Source organism: Gopherus evgoodei, chromosome 16 (assembly GCF_007399415.2).
Source record: "Gopherus evgoodei ecotype Sinaloan lineage chromosome 16, rGopEvg1_v1.p, whole genome shotgun sequence".
Lineage (NCBI taxonomy): Eukaryota > Metazoa > Chordata > Testudines > Testudinidae > Gopherus > Gopherus evgoodei.
Genome location: NC_044337.1, coordinates 6,518,084 through 6,542,268, shown reverse-complemented (window position 1 = coordinate 6,542,268; position 24,185 = coordinate 6,518,084). Strand labels below are relative to the sequence as shown.

The following is a 24,185-nucleotide window of genomic DNA, read 5'->3' as shown; positions in this document are numbered from 1 at the left end:
TCTGCTCAGGAGCATCACTGCCACAAACCAGCATTCTGCTAAGGGCACAGGGGGACTTCAAGTGCGTAAGCCATTCTCACTGTAACCCTGTTGGGTTCAGATGGCTTACACCAGCGAGGAAGCTTATCTGCTGGAACGCTACAATCTGCCAGGCCATTTATCGAGGCATATGCGGTTCCTTTTGCAACCCCGGTGGAATGATGATAAACTCTAAGCAAAGAAAGTTAATTGCCATCTAGAACACCTCAAAATATTTATAAAGAAAACTGGGAAATGAATCACAATAGTTCCATCGATTCTCACTTCCCAAGTTGAAACTATGGCTCCTTAGCAGCTAAATGATTTCAGTTTAGATGCTGCTCAAAGGCACAAATTCAATACGGACAAAAGATTTGGTTTTTTAGGCAAATTTCTCTGCTACTATGTAGGGGTGAGAAAACGAATGCACTCTGCAAGTTAGCATTTCCCCTGCAAAAAGCTACAGTGCAAAATTGTTCTAATAGATCTCCCGGGGCGGTTGTGTTTTGGATGTTTTTCCATTCTAGAAGACACATTTTCAAAGTCCCTCTTACTGAATTATGCAACTCATCCTCACAAGCAAAATGCTCGCTCTTGCAGCATGACGACGGGGTTGGAACTTAACGAATTCTGTTGAATTCGACATATTTAAGGACTGTTCAGTACAGCTAGCACCTCTCTTTAGGAATTCATCATACAATCACTCCTAGTTATTCTCTGACACGACAGCCAGGTGCACATCCATCCTGTGCTTGTTTCTCTGACAACAGCGCTAGATCAGCAACGCAACTTCAAAAATATGGATTCTAATCAAGGAGAGAGTCCAAGATGCCAGGTGTAGGCCTTGCATGAACAATGAAAGAAAACAGAACTAAGGAAACAGGTTAATTAATGGAGAGAGCATGAATTCACAAGTAGCCTTGAAAAAAACATGTAGTTACTGAATAAAGAAATAGTAAGAAGAGTAAGTGGGATAAGTTTGAAGCTGCAGCTTTGCTTACTAGTATATTTTGAAATTTGTAGATGGTTTAGGATTTATACAGGGATGAGTTACAAAAATTAGTAAACCAATTATAAAGAGTGATGCAATGTAAAAACACAATGAGTGGGCATTAGTCTTTGCATATAATCTGATTGATTATTATGTGCTTTTGCAGCTGTGGTGCACCCTAGCCCAACCCCCTACACCAGAACCTCAGGTGTCGCTTTATGACGTGATAATAAAGAAACCTCAGTGATGAATCTGGATTCCAGAGAACTGGATAAAGTGTTCTCCCAGAACCGGATGAGGGGATCCAGATCAGTCAAGTGGAAAAGGCCTCAGAGGGAATCCCAACACCAGATCTCAGCCTTAGTTCAGCTTCTGGATTCTAAGACTGTGTTTTGGCTTTTTTATGCAACGGACTTACTTTCCTTCAAAAAACAAAATGTGATTTTGTGCCACTCTAAGAAGCAGCTAAGTGCTGGTGGGGCCACTCAATGGGAGAGAAATGAAGTTATTAGCACCGTACTTTAACACGGTGATGGCTTTAAGCCCACACTGGGTGAGAGAATCTTTGCCCTTTAATAGCTGCTCACGAAAGCAACATACAAAGGCACATGAACTGCTGAGAGAGGGTGCAGTGGTTAGGGTGCGCTAGCCTAGAACTTGGGAGAGGTGGATTTAACTCTCTGCTCTGCCACAGGCACCGTGGGTGACCTTGGGCAAGTCACTTTTAGTCTCTCTGTGCCTCAGTTCCCCATCTGTACACTGGGGATAACTGCACAGCCCTGCCTCAGGGGGGTGCTGTGAGGATAAATACAGAAAAGACTGAGGTGCTCAGACACTAGGGCAGCGATACTCAGACTGATGCTCGCAAGTCACAAGTGGCTCTTTAATGTGGCTCTTGTGGCTCTTTGCAGCACATGATATTAAAGCACCATGTGGTTTAATAATTAACCAGTGGGGATGCTTTTACTATGTTATTAACTAATTAAGTTATTAACTTATTTGCTGTGCAAATAACATATGTATATTTAGAGAGAGAGAATGACAGTAAATACAACATTGAATTCACACTCCTGTGGCTCTTTTGGGTAATGCTGATCGCTAATTTGACTCCTGAACCACTGAGGTGTGCTGAGCATCACTGCCCTAGGGTAACTGGGGCTATACCATAGCTATCTAGAGGGTGCGGAATGCAGTCCCTCATTACTAGTATTATGTGTATTACTGGGGCAATTAGGGTACGTCTACACCACACTCTCAGCCCAGGCTGTGACTCAGGTTTGAGCCAAAGCCCCACTCCTGTCCACACACAAATCAGACTGACTCTATTCAGGATCTGGGTCCTAGGACTCTGTTGGGGGGTGCCAGACCTTGAATCCCACTGTGACTCAGGTCCAAGCCCTGTCATTTTCCAGTGCTGCAGGGGAAGCCACAGACCCAGGTCAGAAGGTCTGCACAGTGCAGTGTGGAAGCATTAGCACGGCAGTGAGACCCGTGTCAAGCGACTGTAAGCCCAGGTCCCACAAACTCAAGTGTACAATGCAGTGTAAATGTACCTTTTGAGGCCCCTGCTGAGATCAGGGCCCCATTGTTCTAGGTGTTGTGCAGACGCACAGTAGGAGACAGCCCCTGCCCCAAAGAGTTTCCAATATAAATACACAAGGTTGGAGAAACGAAAACCTTGTTTGCCCTGGTCCACAGCTGTGGAACTGGGGCATGGAGAGATTAAGGAACTGGAGCACAAATCCCATAGGCTTACTATGGTTCTTGTGCTTCTATAATCCTCCTGTCAAGGGACTTGCCCACACTCACACAAAGAGTGCACGGTGGAGGTGGGAACTGAACCTACATCTCCCAAGGGCTAGTCCAGTGCCTCACCCACCAGCCTACTCTTGCATTCCCTCTCTCTGCCATCTCTGCTGACTTAGTTCTGTTGGCTGATGCAGGCACTTCTCGGGCTATCCCTGCCCCTCCTCACCATCACTGAGGTACCGAGTGACTGTACCCCTTGATCCTTTGGCCGGGGGTGAACAGGTGCGAGGGGACACATGCAAGGAGCAATCTGCGGAGTAAGAAGGTGCCAGTTTCACATAATTATTTTTCATGGCAGGGCCATCCTTGATGTTTCTAATTAGCCTTGTAGCAGGGTGCCGGGGAACATGGTATAGTCGTACCCCTGTACAGAGCCGTTCAGACACTGAGATCGATATATTGAGCTCTTCCTTATTGAATCAACAATAAAATCTTCAGATAAAAGCAGCAGCAGCCAGGAGAGTCAGTTCCTTGCTTTATTCAGCAGATATCCACAAAGCAGGCTACTCAAATCCAGGTCCCATGTAAGTATGTCCAACTCCTCTGAATCACACCTGCTTCTACCAGGCCTGAATCCAGACATTCTCTCTTTGGTGCTGAGACGTCAGGGGCCGCTGATGCCTGATGTCAGTGGAGTCACACCAGGGATGAGCCAAAACGAAGAAATGAGAACCGACTTAGTAAGGGAGTCACTTGATACAGCACATTTATTAAGGATCAGCTCATATCTTACTGATCGCTCTCTCTCTACTGCTGAGAGTTTCCTCCTCACTGCGTCCTGCCTTTTCGCACCTGCCTGCTGACTTCTTAGACCTGGTCTACACTTACAACGTAGGTCAGCATAGCTACATCAATAGAAAAACCCCTTCCGTTGGCGCAGGGTGCATCTACGCTACAGGCTTATGGTATATATGACATTGCTATGCCAGTATAGGCTCCGTAGCATAGACACAGCTGTGAGGCACTAAAACTTTCCCATGGCTTGTCAGTGACCTATCCATCTCTGCAATACACCTTCCCTGAAAGACAGGCTGTCCTTGCTGGATCAAATGCATTTCCACATGCAGCACAGTACAAACAGACAGTATTTGCACAGGAACTTGTGTTAGACAAAGTTTCTCAAGGCAACCAGGCTGTTTCCAGGAACCTTACATGCAACGTCACAGTAACCACTGCAGGCTAATGTTGGAGGCCTCAAACACAAGGCCTTCAATGAGTGTCCATCTCAACTAGCACACAACTGGCAGGAGGCACAGGGCAGATCGTAACAGCCCTAGGCAATGTGAGATAAATGGGCTGACACCTCGTGGTAATACAGAATAAGGATACTTAGCGCTTAACATAATTCAAGTGCTGTACAGACAACGAGTCATCAAGAAGCACATTTCCCCCTGTGAAGCAGGCAGGTATTTTTATCCTCATTTTACAGCTCGGAAAACTAAAGCTGAACAAAAGAGAGGCTAGGCGACTAACCCAAGGACATAGAGTGAGTCAGTGTAAGAGACAATTAGCACTCGGGGGTGGCGGTGGTGAACAGAGCTGCTCCCTCCATACAGCACAGGTGTCCCCAGAACCTCAGACATGTGGAGCAACCTTTCAGATGCTGTAATTTACATTAGTTCTCCATATTATTGAAGGGTGGCTCACCAAGGAAAATACCCAGGCACTGCACCTGGAGGAACGGCTACACCATGCCTTCTTTCCATTTGGCCCTGCCCCTTTTCTCAACTGTGCTGCCTGCTGCACTTCCGGTGATCTATGTAGGCACAGAATCAGACCAGCATACATAATACCGGGGGCTCGGTCAAGATACAAACCATATTTACACCAGCAGAATGACCTTAGTGCACCCAAGAATCTGGCCCGACATTTTACTATGCCCTATTCCAGTTAGTCCCTGAGAGCCAATGCAGCGTTGGGAGAGTGAGCCGGATCAATTCTGGCTCACGCACCATCAACACTGATTTCTGAGTGCAGACTCTTCAGGGCTCTTGGCACATGAGCCAGCAAGTACCAAGCTTGGCTTTCAGATCACAGGGGGTGATTGCAGGGCAAGCGGTCTTCCTAATTATAAACCAAGCAAACTTGATCTGGAGTTACTGAGAGGAAATGAACTCAGAGCCCCACAATGCTGTGTTTATAAAGACACTTTTCAGAGTGGAATAGTGAAGGATTATTGAGAAGGATATTTGCACTACTTACCTACAGCTAGGTCACTTAGGAATAAGGCTATACAATTCTTATCCCAGTAGCCATAGCCTCGGGGTAATTATGATAGAGCTCATTAATTATCTATATATCACAAAACATATAGGACCCTGTTCATCCTTGGCATAACTGGTTTTGATGAAGTTACACAGGGATGAATGTGACCCATAGAGTTTTGTTTTAAACGCAGCACCTGCCATCTGTCCTATTGCAACCAGACCTGTTAGAAATATTGGTGTCACTGATCCCGACACTGATCAAATGGAAAAGGACGAATTCCAAACATTTATCATATGGCAGGATTCACGGGAGAGAGAGTGAAACCTCTATCCCCAAAAGCTCATATTCAAGACTTGAGAAACAGGAGTCAAAGCATTTGCCATCAGTATTCAGTGCCAAGGCATGGACCCTAGCCACACAAACCAGACTGTATTAATGTGAACCAAGGCAAGCTACTTTACATTTCCCTTGCAAATATTAATATTGACGAGAAGAGGAAAGCGATTGTGCTGACTTTGATGTCTTAGTTAGCATCAGGTATGAGAGACGCAGGGCCGGCGCTTCCATTAGGCGGTTGCCTAGGGCACCAGGATTCGGGGGGCGGCATTTTGTGCGCAGGAGTGGCACCAGAGTTTCTGGCGCCCTAGGCAGAATTCAGGGGGCGGCATTTTGCGCGCACCCCACAGGGCGCGCGGGAGCTTCCGGTTCCACTCCAGTCGCGCCGCCGAAGAAGGACCTTCTGCCAACGTGCCACGGAAAACAGTGGCAGGCAATTGAGCAGCTCAATGACTGCCGCTGTCGCCTGCGGCATTTCGGCGGAGGGTCCTTCTTCGGCAGCGTGACGGGAGCGGAACTGGAAGCTCCCGTGCGCCCCGTGGGGAGCGCACAAAATGCCGCCCCCCGAATTCTGCCTAGGGCACCAGAAAGCCTAGCGCCACTCCTGAAGAGACTCTGAAACGACCTCTTTAAAGATCCAACAGCTCTGCTCCTTCAAATAATGGCTGACAAACCTCCCGGAGTCCTCTAAGACGACCTTCAGCAAAAAACAAAGAGGACCTCACCTGACATTCTTAAGGTAAAAACCAAGCAGCCTTCTATCTATATTATAAAGGCGGGGAAAAGAGCACAAACACATTAATTTCCTTTGCAGGCACAACATCCTCTCTTCCTTATCCTGTCGTTCAGTGTGCTCTCCACATGACTGCCCCCTACACCCCCAACATGGGTGCATTTAAGTAGTGCTATGTAAACACAGAACCAAATCTTGAAGGCCTTGCTGATTGGCTTTCACGGGAGTTTTGCCTGCTCTAGGACGTTAGGTTTCAGTCCATACATTTTTAAGATGCTTTTGGACCCTTCATAAAAACAGGAATTAAAGAAAGATCAACCCTTATTATTACAGAGATTATTGCTGCTGGGTTTTATTTTTATTTTTTAAAGCTGAAATGTGGGATTTATCCAGCCAGGCAGGGTGTTGTGTGACAATAGCATAGGTGAGATCGCACATGCAGCTGCATCTGGCCATCAATGCACAATGCCCTGAGTGATGACAAGACTGATATTATGTGCAAGAACCAGTTTTCAACTGAGCAGGTTAGTGGAAGGTTTGATGGAAAGATGAAGGTGGTGGTGCCGACAGGTCCCTGATCTCAGCCCCCCTGACTTCCATGGGGGATAGAATGAGGCCCCAAAGCCCCAATGCAGCCAGGTTCTTAAACATGTACCTAATATTCTGTAGGTCAGGAAGCCCACTGAAGTCAGCAGAACTAGGTGCTTCACATCAATCATGTGTTTAAGAACCTTGTTGGATTCAGGCCCGACGACTTCCAAATCTTTCTAACACTGAGATTTTTTGAACTACAATGATCTAATATTTCAATTTTTGAACCACGTGATCCTTTTTAATCTCAGCTCTGAATCTCCTGACTTTAAAGGATTTGAGGGAAATGTTCTGATAAAATTGGCTTAAACCAGTGGTCCTCAACCTTTTCTGGGTGGCAGGCACCGGACAATGAGCCACCGAGGACCGTGGCATCGTTGAGAGGCATTGCAGCTGAGAAGCCGACGAAGCAGCGTCACCAAGAGGCGCCGTTGCCGAAATGCCACCGAAAGTAAGCGGCATTTCAGCGGCGCCGCCTCTTGGTGATGCTGCTTTTTGGCGGCATTTCAGCGGCGACACCTCTTGATGATGCCGCTTTTTGGCAGCATTTTGGCAGCTGCTTGTCCACCAGCCAGTACGCAGGCGCACATAGATGCCCCGGCGGGCGCCATTGTGCCCGCAGGCACCGCGTTGGGGCCACTGGCTTAAACCAACAGATCTCTATTTCCAATCTTTAACTCGGTCTTCAAAAAGGGTCTGATGCTGCTGAGTGTCAAGCCCCCTCAGCTTCCACTTGCTTCAGTTCAGCCCCTTTTAAGGCCACTCTGCTATTGGCTGGTACAGTATTCCTAGTCTCTCTTATCATTCAAGATTTGCCTTTTTCAGCGTATTTACTCTGTCCCATTGTCAGCACTTTGCATTCCCCACTTCTCTTGTACAGTCACTTTCTCCTGTTTGTCTGTAGGAGTCTTTCATATAGTAGCTGGGGAGAAAACACACATTTACAAATCTGAAAGCATAGTTGTCAAACCACAAAAACAGGCTGGGGCAGCAGACTTAGGGGCAGATGTAGGAACCAAAACAACTTTCAACACATTGATTTAAACTGGATGCCTATGAAGCTGCCACTTGCCACTCTCCCTTTAACAGAACTTTCCAGCCCTACATTTCCAGAGTACCCTCTATTATCGGGGGGGGGGGGGTAATGGAGGGACAGGGAGATGGAAGTAGGAGACAGAGCAGCAGCTCAATAAACAGAGGAGGAGGAGGCAACACCTCAAGGTGGAGAGAGGTCAGAAAGCAGGTTCTCAGGCAGGGGATGAGGTAACAAGCCTGTCAGAAAATAACTAAATGCTTGGGAGTGGGGATGAATGTGGCTGCCACGTAACGTGGGGGAGCGGGGGAAATAACGCACCCAAGTGGGTGTGAGAGGGGTGACACTTCTGGGAGGGATGAGGGGGACACACAACCAGGGTTGAATCACACCGAAGAGGTGGGGAAAAAGAGAGCAACACACCAGGTGGAGATGGGGTAACAGTGGGGGGGGGGAGGTGCAAGTTACATACCTGAGGGGAGGAGAACACAATCAAGCTGTGCAACAGTCACCTTATGCAATCACTTGGTTTTAGCACCATCAGACTCCCCTTCCCCCATTCACTCCTACTGTTTGCTATGCTGGTTTGTTGCATCTTGTCTGAAATTAGATTGCAAGCTCTTTGGGCAGGGGCCATGACATCTCATGGGTTTGTTCAGTACCCAGCACAATGGGACCCTCTCCTGATTGAGGCCTTTGCACGTTACTATAATACAGATGCCAAGGTTTCTTTCCCCACTTTGAACTTTAGAATACAAAAGTGGGGACCTGCATGAACACTTCTAAGCTTAATTACTAGCTTAGATCCTGAAACGCTGCCACCAGCCAGAATTTAGTGTCTGGCACACTTTCTGTTCCCCCAAAACCTTCCCTGGGGAACACAGATCCAAACCCCTTGGATTTAAAACAAGGAGAAATTAACCATCCCCTCTCCTTTCCCCCCAGACTTTCCCCTCCCTGGGTTGCCTTGAGAGACTTCACACAGATCCAAACTCCTTGGATCTTAAAACAAGGAGGAATAAACCATCCCCCTCAGGGCCGGCTCTAGCCATTTTGCCGCCCCAAGCATGGCGGCACACTACAGGGGTTGCTCTGCCGCCCACCGGTCCTGCGGCTCCGGTGGACCTCCTGCAGGTGTCCCTGCGGAGGGTTCGCTGGTCCCGCAGCTCCGGTGGACCTCCCGCAGGCGTGCCTGCGGATACTCCACCGGAGCTGCGGGACCAGCGGACCCTCCGCAGGCACGCCTGTGAGGTCCACCGGAGCTGCCTTCCGCCCTCCCAGCAACCGGCAGAGCGCCCCCCGTGGCATGCCGCCCCAAGCACGCGCTTGGCACGCTAAGGCCTGAAGCCGGCCCTGATCCCCCCTCCTTTACCCCCACCAATCCCTGGTGAGTTCAGACTCAATCCCCTTGGATCTTAAAACAAGGAAAATCAATCAGATTCTTAAAAAGAAAGCTTTTAATTAAAGAAAGAAAAAAGTAAAAATTATCTCTGTAAAATCAGGATGGAAAATGCTTTACAGAGTACTCAGATTCATACAGACCAGAGGGACCCCCACCCTACAGCCTTAGATTCAAAGTTATAGCAAAATGAGGTAAAAATCCTTCCAGCAAAAAGAAACATTCCCAAGTTGAGAAAACAAACATAAGACTAATCTGCCTTGCCTGGCTATTACTTACAATTTTGACACATGCAAGACTGATTCAGAAAGATTTGGAGAGCCTGGATGTACGTCTGGTCCCTCTTAGTCCCAAGAGCGAACAACGAACAAAACAAAAAGCACAAAGACTTCCCTCCACCAAGATTTGAAAGTATCTTGTCCCCCTATTGGTCCTCTGGTCAGGTGTCGGCCAGGTTTACTGAGTTTCTTAACCCTTTACAGGTAAGAGAGACATTAATCCTTAACCATCTGCTTATGATAACAGATACTAAACAAGAGCAATGAAGAGGCAAAGTCCTCTCTTTCTTTCCATCCCTTACGCATAGTGTCTGCTTTCCCCAACTTCTGCACATCGGAACTGCTGAATTTGAGAAAGTAAATTTCAGCCTTGGGTGAACCCTCACAAACCTATTTTGGAATTTCCTGCCCTACTAATTTGAGGTAGTTGTTGTGCAATCACTTGTACCACAATCAACTGGGCACTTGTCCCTGATTTCCTCTGTGGTAGAACTATGTCTGTGAGTCATGTCTGGGGTGAGCAGCCCATCACAAACAAGCTGGGAAGGGGAAACTTTCTGCAAATAAATAAACTGGGCTGGAACCTCCTTTCTTCTTCAGTGCTAAAATGTGCATTGACATGATCCGTGGTCAACATTAACAGCAAATTACTTTAGTTAGAGTTATAGGAATTGTTTTTTAAAGAAAAAAAAAAGGCATCCCGTTAAGAGAGGGAGTGTGAACGTAAAACCTCACACTGAGTCACACATACACTTTTTTCTCCCAGTATCTGTTCCTTCTTTGCAGCCCTTAAAACACCGAGGGCCGTTCCCCTGAAGCAGCTGGTACTGGCCATTGTTGAAGATGAGATACTGGACTAGATGGACCACTGGGCTGATCTAGGACAGCATCCCTGATGCTCCTCCCCTGTAGTCCTAATGCAAGCTCTACTCTCACTGAATTCAATGGAAATTTTGCCTAGGGGGAACTGCAGGATCAGGCCCCTTAATTTCTAAACATGCTTCTTTTCCACTCCCCAAAAAGGACAGCTTTGGGGCACAGCTGGAGTCCTGATCCTGGCCCTGGCAGGGTTTCTCTTCCATTAAGAAGGCTTTGTGGGAAAGCGCAAAGTAGGCCCATGGGACCAAAAGCCTTTTTGCGGAAGAACTAACTTGCCTGCAGCATTCAACTAATACAAATAGTAACAGAATGGTAAAATAATCTCTTCCAGTCAAAAATCTTAAAGTGCCTTTAAACATGAATTAATTTAGCCATACAGCACGCAGCGAGGTGCTTCCCTCAGCTCTGCAATACAGATCCCTCTGCAGGACAACTGCTTACCAGCACATGGGCAACTGATCATCATTAGTATGTTGAACTCTGGTTCCCGGGGGTCCATCCAAGCCAGGCCCAGCCATACCGGCATTTTCCTGGCAGCCCCATCAGCTTCCACAGAATTTAAGCTTTTATTTGAGAGAAGAAAATTTCCTACCCTCAAGGTTCTAAAGCACCTTCCCAGTGTGACCTGATACAGTTGTTGTCTGCAGACAGTGTCAGTCAGCAAAAACAGACCAAATTCAGTGTTGGCCCAAGGGAGTGCAGCACCTTCTGAAGTCAATGGAAGTTGCACCCTTGTTGCATCAGGACTCAATTTGACTCATTAGCACCGAGAGGTGTGACCCACCCACAATCATATACTGGGTGTTGACTCTGAAACCTACCAATGGCCACTAAGAAAACTGAATTAGGTGTTTCCGCTAAAATGATCAGAAGTGAAAATAATGCTTTGCGGCACCTTCAGAGCAGGCACCTACATTTGCCCAACTGGTCTGTGGGGCATCTACCACTCTGCACCCAGGAGAGGTGCACGCCCCTCGGGATCTGGAGTGAGCGTGCAGAGCACCCAGCCCAGCTGGGGCCCGATTCTACCTGCCCTCTGAGGCTGCTGCTGCTGCTACAATAGAAACAACAACGACAATGTTGTGGAGCTGTGGGCAGGGCTAGGGACGGCAGGCGGCGCTTGCACAGAGGGGGCCCCCACCGGTGCCCCGGCCAGGAGGATCCCCAGGCGGGGGTGCACCCCCGCAGCTGCTGAGCCGCGGGCGGGGAGGTCCAGGCAGGCGGAGCTGTCTCCCCACCGCCGCCGAGCTCCAGCCCTGCCCGGCCGGCTCAGCCCCGCTCCCGCCAGGCGAACGCTGGCTCCGCGGCGCGCACTCACCTGCTGCCGGCCGGGCTCCCGGCTCCTTCCCTCGTGCGCTGCGGGGGCGAGAGGCGGCAGAGCCCGCATGGGCGCCCCGTTCTGCTCCTCGCGGAGCTGCGCGCCCGGCAGCAGCAGGCAGGCGAGAGGCAGCCGAGCCCGCCGGCGCTGGGAGCGGGGCTGAGCGCAGCGCCTGCCTGTCTCCTCCCTCCTCCCGGGCAAGCTGCGAGGGGCTGAGCGCAGCGCTTCCCCCGCCAGCTCCGCACGGAGCGGCTGCTCCGCATCGCACAGCCCGGGCCAGTGCAAGGCAGCCCCCCACCGGGCACCCCCTGGCGGTGCAGGGCCCCCACCCGGCTCCAATCGTGCATTCCCCTGGCGGTGCAAGGCCCCCACCATCCCCAGAGCAATAGCCCCACCCTCTAGTGCACCTCCACCGCGCAATCCAGCCACCCCCGGGAGCAAAATACACACCCACCCCAATGCAATATACCCACTCTCCAGCCAGTGGGCTCGCTAATTTTTTTACATCCATGTGGGAGATGCATTTTGTCATGTGCACCACTATGGAGGTGATATGTGTTGGTGATGGGGCCAAGGGATTTGTCCTCTGGGAGGATGAGGGCTCTGGGCTGGGGATGAAGGGCTTGGGGTGCAGGAGGGAGCTCAGGGCTGGGGCAGAGGGTTTGGGTGTGGGGGATGCAGGCTCTGAGGTGGGGCTGGGGGTAAGGGGTTTGGGGTGCAGGTTGCCCCAAGGCTGCATCAGGGAGAGAGGACTCCCCTAGCCCTCTTGCCGCAGCAGCTTGGGGCTGGGTGACAGGCGCCTCTCCCCAGCCGCAGCAGCTCCGGTGGGGCTGGGCTTGGCGGGTGGAGGGGCTTCTCTCCCTGGCAGCTCCGGAGGGGCTTGGCTGGGCCAGGCCGGGGCAGGGGTGCCTTTCAGCACCTGCAGGGCCCTCAGCCTGCTGCGTGGCTGCACAGATTACAGGGAATTTAGCTCTCCACCATCCACCAGTGCACTGTGCCCATTCCCCCATGCAATGTATGCAATCCTTCATTGCCCCCACCCTTCACTACAATGCACCCATCCCACCACAGAAACGCAATGGCACCCAATAGTCTAGAGCAATGAACCTTGGTGTATTCGGGTCACACTCCCTCTCTCAAGAGACAGAGCTGCTGTTACCTTCCATCCTCCCTCCTGCTACCTTTCCTAGGCACAGAAAGCTGAGGAAATTAAAACCCTCCACCCCGATCCCTCCCCACTAACTAAGCTCTGGCTCTCTATAGGGTGACCAGATGTCCTGATTTTATAGGGACACTCCCGATTTTGGGGCCTTTTTCTTATATAGGCTCCTATTACCTCCCACCCCGTCCCGGTTTTTCACACTTGCTGTCTGGTCACCCTAGCTCTCTATGTAATAATCCCCATGACTGTTCCTGGGCTCTGACATGTTCAGGAACTTCCTCTTCTTTCTGTATTTCCCCTGGAGATTTCATTCCGGTTTGCTGAATATGAAGGAATGAGCCTTTTTTACCTTGGGCTGCAGCATGGAGAGCTCTGTTTAGCATTCCCCTCCCTCCGAGAACATCCCTCATAAATCAGTGTCAGCAGATGTGAATACCTGACTGCTGTTACTAGAGAGTGCAGCGGAGAATGCTGGGGACAATGCTGAAATCAGAGACATGCCTTCAGATCTTGTGTGTATCTAGTGCACCCATTACCAGAGAGCTAGATAGCCGAACTCCAGCAGATTTACCCAGGGTAACCGATGACTGAAATCTTGTATTTGCACCTCCCTTTCCTTCTATTGAGGCAGAAGAGCTTGTGTGGGCAAGGGATAGAGACCTAGCCAACCTGCATTCTATACTTGGGTCTGCCAGCTCTGGCCTCCATTTCCGCCAGTCATTTCACCTGTCCGTGCCTCTGTTTCCCCTCCCACATTTTGTTGGCCTCCTTGGCTATTCAGTTTGCAATCTGAGAGGCAAGCACTGTCTGTTATGGGGTGCTAATTGTCCAGCATCTAGCACAGAGGTGGGCAAACTACGGCCCAGGGGCCACATCCAGCCCACGAGACCGTCCTGCCTGACGCCTGAGCTCCCATCCACGGAGGCTAGCCCCCAGCCCCACCCCCACCATCCCTCATCCCCTGCAGCCTCACCTCGCTGTGCCGCCAGTGCTCTGGCCTGCTACTCCTGCCGGGCAGCAAGGGCAGTGGGGCTGCGACCTCCTGCTGCTCTGAGCAGTGTAGTAAGGGGGCAGGGAGCGGGGGGATTGGATAAGGGGCAGGAAGTTCCGGGTGCAGTCAGGGAACAGGAAGCAGGGTGCAGTTGGATAGGCATGGGAGTCCGAGGGAGCCTGTCAGGGGGCAGGGGTGTGGATAGGGGTCGGGTCAGTCAGGGGATGGGGAATGGGGAGGTTGGATGGGAGGAGTCGCAGGGGGCAGTTAGGGGTGGGGGTCCCTGGAGGGAGCGGTCGGGGACAAGGAGCAGGGGGGTTGGATGGGTTGGAGGTTCTGAGGGAGACAGTCAGGAGGCAGGAAGTGCGAGGGAGCGGATAGGGGTGGGGGCCAGGCTGTTTGGGGAGGCACGGCCTTCCCTACCTGGCCCTCCACATAGTTTCGCAACCCCGATGTGGCCCTCGACCCAAAAAGTTCGCCCACGCCTGGTCTAGCACCATGGGGTCCCCGTCTCAGCTGAGGCCTCTAAGTGCTACTTTAATGCAAATAATAATGTGTGGAGCCATTATTTTAATTTCATTTATTTCCATTTATTTAATATTGGTTGCTACATTCGAGGAAGGGTGCCAGGCCATTCAACAGGGCTATTAGTGGACTAGGTTAGCCTTCTTGCAGAAGGAACATCCCTGCTGAGCAGGGGAAGTGGTATGAGATTTCCAGTGGCTACCTGCATCCATAAGGCCAAACACATCCACCCCAATAATCTGTGTGATGGCCGTGGATTTCTGTATGTTCACTAGTCCTTCATTCACACCCAGGCAACACCATTGACTTCAGTGAGGCGTAAGTGAGATCAAAATCTGGCCCTCTGCCATTCTCTGTACTTTAGAGTCCAGTTGGTTTCCTGGATGCGTGTGGAAAATGTGTCCAAGTTATAAAACATCAGAACCATTTATGTCCAGGAAGTGAATCTCCAGGATACAACGGGACAACAGTCATTAAATCATCAATGTGGGCAAATTCATTCAGGGCCAAGGAGGAAGTCGGTTCATGTGAGGACGCTGCAGGACCCCAATTAGGAGAGACAGAGCTACCGGACAAAAAAAGCTGGGAATGCGGAAAGTGGATTTCAAAGCAGCCTCACCAGACAGATCAGTGAAGCACTTGGAAGTGAGTAGCAGATGAAATGCTTAATGGCTACCAAGTACCGGACCTTAAAGCTGTTTACTGCCGGTTCACTACTCTCGTCTAAACACCAGTGCTGCGATGCAGCTGGCTAATGATGAGAAACCATTTGTGTAAGTCTCCTTTCCTGGAAGGGGTAGAGCTGGAAAGCAGAATGGGCTCCACAGTTACCATCTTTCATGATCTTTGTGTGGCAGTTCAGGGATGTCTGCAGAGCATAGCTGCAGTTATGATCAGAGGCCCAGATCCTCAAAGATATATAGGCACCTAACTCCCATTGAAATCATTCAAATACCTTTGCAAATCTGGGCCCAAGCCCCCAGCCTACAAAGCCCCCAACTGAGGAATGCCAAAGTCATGGGCCTAGTCTCGCTGATTTCAAGGGAGTACAGGTTTGCAGGGTCAGGCCCTGAATATAGACCAACGGCGTGTGCTGCAAACAGCCACAGCAGCCTTAATTCCCCATTCATTTATTTCCCTCCTTGCATTTTTTTCTTTTTGGGAGCAATGAGTCCCAGACCTCCCAGTTTGCAAGACCAGATACCGATTCCCTTCTTGCAACTCACTTCTTCCTTGATACCCATTAGAAGCAGAGGCGGCTCCAAGCACCAGCACTCCAAGCGTGTGCCTGGGGCGGCAAGCCGCGGGGGGTGCCCTCCCAGTTGTGTGAGGACAGCAGCCGGGCTGTCTTTGGCTCCATGCCTGCGGGAGATCCGCCAGTCCCATGGTTTCAGCAGCAATTCGGCAGCAGGTACGCCGAAGGTGCGGGACCGGCGGACCTCTTGCAGGCGTGCCGCCAAAGGTAGCGAGACTGCTGTGCTTGGGGCGGGAAAATACATAGAGCCGCTCTGATTAGAAGGGAATTTATTTTAAGCTGGGGAAAGAAAGAACTCCAAAGTCACCCCCAGCTCTGTCTTGCCCAGCGTGCACTGTCTTCTATGTACTCATCTTTGAGACTGTAAACTCCTTGGGGCAGGGACACCATTTTTGTGCAATGTACAGCACTGAGCACATTGCAGATGGAGAGCAAATAATTATTCATAATTATCTTGCGATTGCTTAGAGAAAGCATCCTGCCAGATAGTCTCCCTAATTTTGGAGGGGATAATGATCACTTTTCCTGGTCTGCATAAGCGGTGATATTCACAGGCCCTCTGGTTTTGATTATTTTGTTTATTTTTAGAACCAGAAGAGAAGTTGAGACTAAATAAGCAATTATGGGCAGGTGTCACTGCTGATCAGATAGTGGCTACCTCTGTGCTAAGGCCCCGATCCAGCATAGCACTTCAGCCCATGCTTATCTTTAAGCATGCGCATAATCCCATTGACATGCATAGTTAAACTTAAATATACACCTCTGGTTTTTGTTTGAATAGGACCTAGACAGGTACTAAGTCCTGAAAGAGACTGTTGTAAACAAAACTAATAACATAACTTTCAAGGCAATAGCATATGGAGAATAATCATATTGTACTGATGGGAAAATAAAATGTCCTTATTAAAACACTAAGGAAATACTAAACTATTCAGCAGTAAGTGCCCACACACAGCAGCATTGCTATTATAAATTATAGAGCCAAAGTCAGAGCTGGTGTGTAAGGTGTGGTAGATTAGACTCCCTTACAGTAGTTTAGACTCCCTAACACTTACCCCACTTCCCAACCGGTAAGTGTAAACTGATGTACCGTGTACTGTAATTATGACAGCAGGTAGATGTGAGTTACACCTAATAAACTCCTTTCCCACTCACCTAGAATCACCTCTGAACTTGCCCCGGGTGGTTTGAACCTTAAAGAGGGGGCAAACAAGAGGTAGCATCATCAAGGTATACAAAATAGTGAATGGCATAGAAGAAAGTAGATTGGGAACTTCTATTTACCTTCTGCCGCAATACGAGAACACGGGCACTCAATAAAAGTGAAAGGCAGCAAATACAAATCTGCAAGAAAGGAACACTTTTTCTCCCATAATGCATGTCACTGAGGCCAAGAGCTGAGCAGGATTCAGTAAAGGATTTTCTATTTATATGGATAACAAGAATATCCATTGCTCTGAAGAGCTAGTACTGGCTACTAGCAAATACAGGATATTGGGCTAGATGCACCTGTGCTCTGATGCATCCTGGCAATTCCAGTGATAACCATTACTTTAGAAACTAGAGAACTGTCTCATAAGAGAAGTCATGGAACTCAATTTGAATCTGCCCTAACGAACCAGCCAATACCAAGCACTGGGTTATTTTGCGAAAAGCAAGACGTGGTCTCCCCAGCATGAAAGATCAAAGGATCTTTTTAGTATAATTTATAAGCCTGAGTTTATTTTGCTCAGTCAGGGTCAGGAGAACCATGAGTGACCTAATCAGTGAGCCGCATGGCCAAAGCTATCAGGACACACAATCTTCTACGTGCGATGAGGATTCTTTGTCATTTCTGTGTGAGGCCCATGATTTACAGGGTTTTCTTTAGAATGTGTAAGGAGTTTATTGTGTGTAAATTGACTGACAGCCAAAATCCTCCATGTATTTGTAGAATCGGGTAAAGCGTGGGGAGCAACAATGCAAGCTCCTCCAGGCTGCCCTCTGGAGTTCAGTCCCCATGACCCACTCAACCCTGGGCCTCCACTGCCAAGAAGGGGGGCAAATTATAGGGGTAGTTTTGTAATGTGAACTAGGAACTGAACACATACACACACGCACCCCACTGACTCTTGTTGTAAGATGGGAATAAATTTTGGTCATTAGTGACCAGGACTAGAGATGAAAAGGTGAATAGTCTATTACACGTGTAATATAATCATGTCACAGTGTAACATGTCATACAGCTTAACTTCTGTAAAATGTGCTGTGTCCGGGGTCTGATCAAGAAGTTACGGAGAACATGGCATAGGCCAGTGAATTAACTAACCACTACTTAATTACATTACAGCCTCTTCTACAGTAATCTCTCCAGCTAAGCATCATACAAGGCTCAATTTTCAAATGCAGGAGCCTAAACCTAAATGTAGGCAGCTAAATACCCATCTTAGGTGCCTAATATGAAAATTTAGGTGTCCAAATATTGCTTAAGGTACCCAGCTTTGAAAACTAAGCTCTGTAATGTAATGGCTTCTGCATTTGTACCAGGGTCATCTCCTGGGATATGGCAGACCTGTCCACATTTGCTATATATGGTGTTTTCCCCTGCCACCTGTGATGGTGGAGGGAGGGATAGCTCAGTGGTTTGAGCATTGCTCTACTAAATCCAGGGTTGTGAGTTTAATCCTTAAGGGGGAAATCTAGGGTGAAAATCTGTCTAGAGACTAGTCATGCTTTGAGCAGGGAGTTGGACTAGATGACCTTCTCAGATCCCTTCCAAGCCTGATATTCTATGATAGGGTCAGAAGGGCTTGTGCTTTAGTAACCTAAACTTATGATTTCTATTGTCTTTGTCACAGACATGCAGTTAACTGGCAACTGGCCTATACGTATAGTAAATGGCCATAATCCTTACAATGCAGTAATGCAAAATGTTCCAGGATGTAATTCCCAGTGTTAAACTGATCTTGAATCCAGCTCACCTTGTTGTATAATGTACTTTATACTCCTACTCTCATCCATATATATAAACCTTCCTGTCCCCTTCCCCCTGGAACTTTCTTAGAGATCCTAGTATCAAAACATAGTTTCTGGTGTTACACGCTGGAATGAGGCTTTATCAATAGTTTGCAAATCAGACCCTCTTGTCTGCTGCTTATAGTCAGATCTCCTGAATTAATGGAAGACACTACAGCTCAAATTCTTATTAGCACTAAGATGTCCCAAGCACCAGCACATCTCCCCTTATTTGGTGCCAGTGGAATTTCATACCCTTGTCAAAGTCCTTTCCTTCACTTACAAGACTCTTAATAACAACTTCATCATCCTAGTGTTTCTCTCCTGTCCTCTTGCCCCCATTGCTCACTCATTTCTGAATTGGATTATTATTAGGCACATGCCAAATGCTGACCTGAAATGCCTTGAGTAGAGACTTTGAGCAGCCACGGATCAGCAGCTCTGGAATCCACTCCAAGCTCAACATCAGACAGCCGTATCTGGTCTGGTTTTTAAATTGAGGTTTTAGACATGCTTTCTTACCACTGCTTTCAGTCAGTTTAAGGTTATAAAGTGACTTGGGATTGTTTTGAAGGATGCCATAATCCCAGTGTTTTGTTGTCATTAAAATAATTAGACACATGCTGAACTTCTAAAAGTCTCACTGGAGAGGCCTATCTACTCCCCCAGTTCCTCTTTTGAAACAAAGGCCTAATGAATCCCAGTTCTTTAGCTAAGGGGCCCTCTAGTGGTTCCTTCTATATTTTCAAGAAGGCAGGAGCAGCAGCACCCTACAACCCAAGCAGTACACATGATTTAGTGTACAGTGAGGTTTGCAATCTGTCTTGAATTTTGTAGTTTTCATGGGTGGACATTTAAAGGCCCCTGGTTGGGCTTTGCGTCTGGCTGTGACAACTGTTGTGTCAACACATCATGTGCAATACCATTAAACCACTCGGATGTAGACTATGTTGCTGTTGTAAGAATTTGGTCCCATGTGAATGGGTTACCTAGCACTGGAATGGGTTACCTAGGGAAGTGGTGGAATCTCCTTCCTTAGAGGTTTTTAAGGTCAGGCTTGACAAAGCCCTGGCTGGGATGATTTAGTTGGGGATTGGTCCTGCTTTGAGAAGGGGGTTGGACTAGATACCTCCTGAGGTCCCTTCCAACCCTGATATTTTATAATTCTATGAAACCTGAAAATTCACAGCTGTCATAGCCAGTGTCACCAAATGCTTCATAGAAAGGGTTCATCATAAACCAAATCCATCGAGAACATGCTAAAACCAGGCAGATCTGACAGAACAGAGATAAACTGTGGGTTTCGTCCCTGCTGAAATGGCAGAGACTTGCATGTCTTTTCCTCCATCACATCGATCCCAAGGAGAGACACTTAGCTTTCAACCTTCCGACGTGTGATATCCAGGTGTCCCTGCAGAGCCCAGCGGAGCAACCCAAAGATGAACTGATATGCAAGGGGAGATTGCCCAACTAGGATCTGAGTCTGGCGGGCTGACGCACGCTTGTCCCTGAACTTTGGAAAGGCTGACCAGGGTGTTCATGTCCCTGGAAAGGACTGAAGCCATTCCATAGGTCATTTGATACAATACCCCAGGCACTAGGCCTGAAGAACCCTGACTCTCAACTGGACTTCCCCAGTGACCCAGACATTCATGGCAATCGCTCACTTGAACTGTAAGTGTTTAAGCTTCTGTACTGTGGGGATTTATTACCTTTCACTTTTCTGTCAGCCCCAGTAAATAAAATATCCTTTCCCACATTTCTGAGCGGCTATTGGGACCCACCACAGCTAGTCCCTGCACGGCCTTGCTGCTGAAGAATCTCCAGTGCTTGCCACTGAGAGCCATGGCACACCTAGCACGCTACTGGCACCTTAGGGGCTTGGTGTACTCCATCACTGAGCAGCCCTCTTTACACCTCTCTTTGGTCGCAAGCTCTGAGATTTGTCCCCAAATCCTTGCAATTGTAAGGGGCCCTACTACATAAGATTTGTCTGCCTTGTCCTCCCATGTTTTAAGTTAGTCCATGACCCTTTCAGGCCTTAATCCATTTTCAGCAGACCATTAGAAAAAAATCACTGGCTGCGTTTCAACTTCCACTGCCACACATGGTCTTTGCTGGTGACTCTGCAGGCACATGCACAAAGCAGATCTGCAGCTGGATTTTGAGGTGCCAGGTGAAATTTGCAGGGCTGAGCAGGTAGAAAACTTAGCCCTATCTAAAACGCCTACAGTCAGGTTTCTTGCTCTAAACACACTGATTCTTATGGGGATTGACAAATGTATAGAACTTGTTCCAAACTCCGACATGGAAAGACTTGCTTTGCTATTCGACATTGCTGGCTGCAGCATCTCAGGCAGCTCGGTAAGGAGTGCAGGGCATTTTTAGCTATATTCGGCACATTTCACCAGTGGATTGACTGTCCCTTTAAGGCTTGGTCCTGTACGGAGGCTCCCTGGCTCCCCGCCGTGCCTGAGAAGGATGGGCCAGAACTGACGCCAGAGTGGGCGGAGCCACTGCCACCTGTCCCTGCCCCCCCCCCCCCCCCCGGAAGTCCTGGGGTGGGACAGGAAGTATAAAAGCCCGGCCCCAGCACCTCAGTTAGGTGTGGGCTGTTGGAGAGGATTGATGCTGCTGGGTCCAGCCTGCCCTGTGCTTGGTATCCAGAGGAGCGGCCTGAGCTTCCCTATGCCTGGTATCCTGAGGAGCCCGTGGTCTGGGACCCACCAGATGGCACTGGTGAGAGACAGGTACCTAGAGAAGGGGAGATTGGAAGTGGCCTGGGGGTAGCCAACCCCAGTCTGGCTCCAGGGGACCCTGAACTGATGTTATTGTGTTGTGGCCAGGATTCCCACTGATGGCAGTGAGTCTTTGCTGCTGCTAGGGCCCTGGGCTGGAACGCAGTGGAGTGGGAGGGCCTGTGTTCCCCCACCACCCTTCCAAGTGTGGCAGACTTCCCCTCCCTCCTGGCCTGAGAAGGCCCTATATACTGTTTAACTTGCTGCTCAGCCCCTGCCTGAGGGTCTGACCCTTAACTGTGGGCTTGGCTACACAGGAGAGTTGCAGCACTGGTGGTGGGTTTACAGCGCTGCAACTTAGTAACTGTTCACCTGCAAGGCACATCCAGCGCTGTAATTCCCTGGCTGCAGCGCTGGCTGTACACCTGGTCTGCTTGGGGTGTAACAATTGCAGTGCTGGTGATGTAGCGCTGCTCATGCAGTGCTGCTTATCAAGTGTGGCCACCAAAAGTGCTGTTGTTGGCCTCCAGGGTATTAGGAGGTATCCCAGAATGCCTGCTGACAACAAACTGGAAGAATGGCTGAGCTCTGAGCTGCTTATCTAAAAAACAAACACAGCTCCTGTTTGCTGGAGTGAGCGGAGGCAGGCAGGGGAATTGCTTTGGAAGGTTCACAGCTGTTTGCTTGAAGAGAGAAGTCACACTGCAGAGGGGAAGGGGGGAGTCTGTGTTGAGCAGCTGCTTATGTGGTCTGAAGGCTATTTACGAGTGCATAATTTGCATTTAGAGAATAAGAGGGGTGGGGGAAGGGCTTGAAACTTTTAAATTGATTGCAGGTTGGTGATGTGTATGTTCCAGTCCTTAGAACTTGCAAGGCAGGGAGCTGACAGATCCAAAAATCTGCTTTCTCTCTCTCTCCCACGTTCCCCCTCACTCCCCTCTTTTGAAAAGCACGTTGCAGCCACTTGAACGCTGGGATAGCTGCCCACAATGCACCATTCCCAACAGCGCTGCAAATGTGGCTACACTGCAGCGCTGGTAGCTGTCAGTGTGGCCACACTGCAGCGCTTTCCCTACACAGCTGTACGAAGACAGCTGTAACTCCCAGCGCTGTACAACTGTAAGTGTAGCCATACCCTGTGTTCGTTCAGCCTGCTGAAAGGCCTGAGCCTGACTGCTTACTGCCCCGCCCTGCTTCAGGGCTGGGCTTATAGACTCTGTTTACTTGGCCTCTGCTGAAGGGCTGGGACTCTGCCTTGTTTAGAGATCATTTGTTTGCTCAGCTCCTGCTGAGGGGTTCGGGCCCTGGACAGATTGCTGCTGGTAGGGAGGCACCCTGGCTCCCCGCTGTGCCTGAGAAGGACGAGCCCCAGCACTGGACTCTTGCAGGGCCCCACTGGAGAAACCCACAGTGTGTCAGTGAAAGCAGATACCAGTAGAGAGCTGCCTAAGCCACAAAGGTCAGATCCAGATGGGAACGTTCCTGAAGTTCAGGGGAGTTTGGAGCAGTGGTTGATTAAGTCCATCTCTGACATTGTGGTGATGTATCACAGTGCTATAGGTGTGTGCGGTACTGAGTAGGCATCACAAAGAAGTCAAGAGTCACTTACAGCCTGGAAACCAGACCTTTAGACAATGCACGTACAAGACACAGTAAGTTGCTTTCCCAGGGCTGATGTTACAGCTTGAAAAAATGCCAAATGAAAACACATCCGCTCCTGCTAGTAGGCAGATGTTATCAATCGTCAAGGATATTCAAGGTTAAGTTGCTGGAGGCCCAGAATCAGCTGCTGAAAACATGGGCATTTAAAGCTGCTCCTGTTCCCACTGGGGGATTTGCCAGGGGAGCAGGTGGGGGTTAATGAGAGATTAGCAAGGGGAGAGAAAGAGCCTTTCACCTGCAGCTGACAGTTCTAAGTCAGGCAAGGTCAGTAGCTAAAGTCCCCACCAAAGGACAGCTGTTCGGCCTAAATGAGAGGAGCTGTCAGGCTCAGTCCAAGTTCTGGTGGACAGGTGTCTCCATCACTACCACTGTTTCAGCCCAGATGATTGAAACCAAGGGTTGAAAGGGCTACAGAGATGGGAATGCCTACTAGTCTAGGCCAGGGGTTCTCTACCTGGGGGTTGGGAACAAGTCTCAGGCAGGCATGTGCACCCTACTCTTCCCACACTGGTAAATGGGAGGATGGCAGCTGGCTGGGAAGAGGATCCTGGGCTGGGCAGGTGATCCTGGCATGGAAAAAGGGGGCAGAGTATGGGAAAGGATGAGCACCACAGGCCCGAGTGGTCTGGAGAGGCACACTGGCAGGAAGCAGTGTAAAGGAAGCTTTCACTTCTGATTAGACCTTCAGTCTGCAGGGCTGTCAAGCTAGTGTCTTCTAGCTCCTCCAGAACGTCCTGCTGTGATTCTGGCTGGACTCTTCCCCAAGCCTGCTCCTCTCTGCACACCCTATCTGTGGCGCACAAACTTAGGATCACAGAATCGTAGAACTGGAAGGGACCTCGAGAGATCATCTAATCCAGTCCCCTGCACTCATGGCAGGACAAAGTATTAGTTGCGAGATGTTCCCTTTAACCTCCTCCTGGTACTGGCCAAGATGGCCATCTCCAAACCAGGAGGAGGCAGCTCGATGGGGAGGTTCTCTGTGGCTGTGGAGCCTACTTCAATACCCTGTTTCATGCATCTGGGGAGAGATCCTCTGGGGAGCATCCACAGGCTCCCTGGACTACTTTCTGAAGCAGTGGTCCCTGTCCGGGGTTCTCTGCTTGGTGTCCCCACTAGGTATCCTTGGTTTGAATCTTTGACCCCTACTCCTGTTCCCATTTTATCATGTGTCATCCCAAGGAATCATTTGTCTGAGAGGGCAGGCCTGTGGTACTACTTGCCCTCCCAGAATTCAGATTGCTACCCTTCCTCCTGGAAGAGGC

At 49.4% G+C, this 24,185-nt stretch overlaps 1 protein-coding gene across 2 annotated transcripts in view; it reads right to left on the bottom strand.

Annotated features, from left to right (window-relative positions):
• Positions 1-11,690, bottom strand: part of LOC115636226 (dual specificity testis-specific protein kinase 1-like) — a 62,901-nt gene extending 51,211 nt beyond the window's left edge. The window contains exon 1 of one of the 2 annotated variants that reach the window (XM_030536056.1): positions 11,594-11,690. The gene's annotated coding sequence lies outside the window, so the exon portion shown is untranslated. The remainder of the gene's footprint in view (positions 1-11,593) is intronic. The other variant, XM_030536055.1, reaches the window with a different exon arrangement.
• Between the last annotated feature and the right edge of the window lie 12,495 nt (positions 11,691-24,185).